Genomic DNA, 4,761 nt, shown 5'->3' with positions numbered 1-4,761 from the left:
TCGACAGCCAAATAAAAGAAACAATACCAATACAGGCTTACAGTTTAAGGCTCGACATTGTGTTGTCTACGATTAGACAGCTGATAACTCATTCCCGTACGTCGTAACTCTATAATGACCTTTGCTTATTGTCACATGTGCGCCGCATTCGCGATTGTTGCCGACGCCTGTTTGCAGGTCAGCCCACTACAGTTGTTATACATATCGAAAAACCGATAAACTTTTAGGCGAAAAAGGCACCATTCCAGGCCCATTTTTGATTTTTTTTTTTGCGATATTAGGTAAAAACAGAAGCTTCTTATCCTAGGAAAAATAAAATGGGAAATCTTTCAAAGGTGGCACACTACCTTTAAGACCGCTTCACATACGGAATTAAACGGTAAAGCCCTATCCAATTACGTGCCAATCGCGCTTACGTATGTGAAACGGTCTTTAGGCAAAAAATTCCGGAATCCGGCAGGCGGCTATTTTGCTGTTGGTAAAACTGGCCTCAGAACAAAAAAAAAGTAATCATAGTGACACATTCAAGTTTCGTTGCATTTGTTCGTGCGGCTGAAGTTTTTCTCCAGTGATAGTTGATACACTGTGTCAACTGTCGGTGGGAACTGGGAGGCGACGCCCACCTGTCGTCTATCCGTCGAAACTGATGTGAAGCGGCCACTCGTGGCCAATTCTATGTAAACCAGGTAGAACGCTCCCGACGAAAAACTGGGGACAAAAATGAATTTTGTAACCGTGACTCTGGTAACCGTGACTCTGACTATTTAGTAACCGTAACCATAAAAATGCAAAAAGTCTTGTTGAACCAGTACATTAATGAATGGCAGTTTTCACAAACGATTCAATTCTTTATCAGACTGGCCTAAATAATATCAAAATCAATCCTAAACTTAACGTAGGTACTGCCATAATACCTCTAACGCTCTGTCCCCTAAAATCGTCACCAATAGGTAAGCGTCCAATATCAGCCAATAAGCGTCAACTATTGACTTACGCTGATTGGTGGGATTATTGCATTTGTTGTTTAGAATGCTCACGGTACTGACAGCATGTCCTGTCCCCACTTTTCGTAATGAATGTTGAAAGGCCGGAGCGCACCCCCTGCTGGTGGCCAGTAGAGCGATAGTGGCGTCATCTGCTTCAATGCTATCAGCTCACTAGCAACACCTGCATCCGCTGATCCGCTGACTTCGCTGCGCAGTGGCTGGACTGGACTGGACGCCCTACTCTGCGGTGTGACTGTCACCCAATGGCACATTGCACATTGCACATTGCACATTGCACATTGCACATTGCACATTGCACATTGCACATTGCACATTGCACACGGTGTCACGAACCGGTGTCTCAAAGTCCTGGTGTTTCGGTGTTCGGTGTACGCAGGTGAACGTTTGTCAGTCTCGCACTCGGTGTCTGTCTCAGTGTATCGATGCCTCGGTGTCTTGGTGTCTCACTCTCGATGCCTCGATGTCTCATTGAAGGCCAACGACGGTCAACACCAATGGTTAGACATTGACAAAGGCCTTTGAGAAAAAATACCTTGAACGCTGGAACAAGTCATGACTACTTGCTAGGCGTAAGCAGGTTAACCCGGCAGTTGCTGGGGTATTTCGCCACCCACCGTTTGCTGGGGGGGGGGGGGGCGTTAAACGCCCCCAGCCGATAACTCGAGAATCAATAGGCGCAGCGAAACGCACGAGGCGGCAAACGAAAGAACGCGACGAGACGCTTCAGATGAGTACTTCAAAGTTGAATTTTGAGGTCACAGGTCGGGTCAAGGTCAGGTCAAACACCTGAAATCGGGCTTTCAGTAGCATGGATTTCAGGACTTCGCAATGGGCGTCTCTCGTCATAAACTCTGTTAAAACGGTGCACAATCCATCATATAAGGCCTACAAGAGTGTCAGCTCCATGTAGGGGTCAATCAAGCATAGGTCAGGGTCAAGGTCAGGTCAACCGGGTAGGCACATATCCCCGAAAATCAAAACTGATATTCGCAGCCTGTGACACATTTTTTATGGGTAATTTGGGGCGTAGAACACGATGGTCACATTCATTTTATCATATGTGTACGTGTTTGGCTCAAAAACCTCAATTTAAGAAATGCATGTATCATGGTCGTGAAGTAGTCACGATAAATTGCCAAGATTCAGTTCAAAATTTTGGAAAATGCGGAACGATAATCAATAATCGAAGATAGCCATTTGATTGTTCATGGTATTGGCAGTCTAATGGCGTTTACGGCATGTCTGTATGTCTATTCTGTGATTTTATATGATTTTTTGAACATATGCCGTTTTTGGTCGAAAACTCAGAAATCATGACGTCACTAAAACCTCGATATCTCAAAAATTTTCCGACCGATTTTTTTTAAACTTTGTCACAATAAACTTCAATCAATTCCCTACAGGTACCCAAAATTTGGCGCGCCTGCGGCGCGCCGTTTTTATGCTATGGCCCGGCGAAAAAAGTGGGGGCGTTTAACGCCCCCCCCCCCAGCAACTCGCGGGACCCTCCCACCTTCAAAAAAGTTAATGAATTGGCATGAAAGTGATGTCGCTCGGTTCAGAAAGAGCAAAAACGAATATCTACCAAATTTCATCAAAAAATATTCACCGGTTTTCAAGATATTAGACTTTTACTTTTGTTTACTTTTTGGGATCTCCGCTGTTCCTAGCAACTTTATTTGAAAGTGCGGCATTTGTTGCGCGCAAAGCAGCATATACCACCGCGTGCTACAAAACGTTTTAGTCAAACATTTAACGGACGTTCGAAAGCCTGATGACGTCATCAGATTCCCGTAATGGTTAAGAGATAGGGACACGCTGGTCCCACCCTGCAAGTAAAAGGAAGAAATTTCTTGAACACCATAAAGCTGCGGGGGTTGCGACCAGGATAAATGGTGGTTTTTGAGCCTGGCCGCAAACTTGGCTATCTCAACTCAAAACTAATGTTAAGGTGGGAGGGTCCCTTTAAACGATAACTCGTACGCTTGTCGGAATTTGATTGAAAACTGAGCGGTGAGCCCCGAACCGTTATTCGCTGCGCGCCTCTTCATGCTGCACAATGTAGGGGGAGTGGTGGCAACCTCACAATGTGGGGAGCCCCGCCTTACCCCAAATTGGCGATACATTGAACATACATTGAACCATGCCACTAAATATGGCACACCTGAACCGAAACTCGACAAGCTGAACCGAAAAATGGCACCCGTGACCTCTCCTTATGTTCCTGAGGTCTTATTAGGTCATGAAAGGTCACCGGGAGTTTTTTTTTTTGCAATAACTTTTGATAGGGCCATGCTAGAGCGATAAAAACACCTCAAAGGTGTTCAGCTCGACAATACGGATCGACTGATATCCAACAAGATCTTTTCCGGTCAGGTCATGACCTTGATCTGAGGTCAAATTTTCAAAATTACCTTTTATCAAATTATGATCAAATTATGGTCAAATTATGATTCATGCGACGCGTCTTGACGAGAAGAACACGATGCTGGCAAAATAAATGTCACACTACTTTGAGTCGAAAGTTAACCCGCGACCGCCTGGGGGGTCGGATCCGACCCCCCCCCTCCGTTTTTCTTGAATAACTCATGAACCGCTTGCGCTATCAACTTGAAACTTCGTATACCTTCTCCCACATCAATTTGACGTCTCCTGTGCAATTTTTAAGAAAAATTTTTTTCAAAAATTTCTGAGATATATCGATTTTAGTGATGTAACTACATGGCGTTTTCAGTCAAAAAATGGTAAATGTTTAAAAAATCGCCAAAAATCGAGGTTTTAAGCAAATTGCAAATTAAGGACATGAAAAGACGCAACTCAACGAGTTCTTTAAAATGGCTATCTCGGATTTTCCATAAAATGCGTTTTTCACCCCTAAAAATTCAAAAAACTATATTTTTTGGAAAACAGCTAATAAAATTCAAAATTTTGAGAATTTCCAAAAAACCGGAATATATGTTATAGAGCTCTATTAGAACATTAGATGTCCCAAATTTCAACTTTCTATTTTGATTTTTGACCCCCAAATTGTAAAAAATAGCTCCAACATGCATAGGGCATGGTGACGTCATAAGCATTTTCGCGAATTAGAGGCACTTCTGAACATCGCATGTGAAAACAAATGGCACCACTAGATTCCTGGGACAAAGCTCGTCTAGAAAAGTGCATTTTTATGTCAAAAATAAAAAGTTGAAAAATTGACCTTTTTTCTCAGCCCTGGTTTAGTATAAACGATTTTTTATGCTTTCAATGCACACTTATCACCAGCACAGTGACTTGGGGTCACATATAACCATTACCATCGGATTTGGCGTAAAAAATAAGCCATAAAACATGTGTCGCACGCCCATGTAGCAGAAAGTGAAAACCGTGACCTTTCGTGACCTGACCTGACCTTGACCCGTACTTAGTATGACCCCTATACGCACATGGTACCTTCACTAGGTCTTTGAGGTCATTTGTGGTGAGTTTCGAGCAGCAGCTATCGATTCCGCTGTCCGTAAGCCTAATCATGCAAAACCACTGAATTTGACCTTTGACCTGACCTTGACCCGAAAGTTGACCTCAATCTTAAAATCTTAAGAGTGCTTTGGGAAGGTCTCGTAGAGACCTTTCGAACGCCGCCTCGCGGGGCTCGATACGACCATTGGTTCTCGAGATAACAGGGGGGGGGGGTCGGATCCGACCCCCCCCCCCAGGCTGATGTGGGTACGGAAATAGCCCAGGCGGTGCCGGGTTATTGCAGAAAAACGTT

Source organism: Amphibalanus amphitrite, unplaced genomic scaffold (assembly GCF_019059575.1).
Source record: "Amphibalanus amphitrite isolate SeventyFive unplaced genomic scaffold, NRLGWU_Aamphi_draft 001699F_arrow, whole genome shotgun sequence".
Taxonomy (NCBI): Eukaryota; Metazoa; Arthropoda; class Thecostraca; order Balanomorpha; family Balanidae; genus Amphibalanus; species Amphibalanus amphitrite.
The sequence above is the reverse complement of the archived record's forward strand: the minus strand, read 5'-3'. Positions refer to the sequence as shown.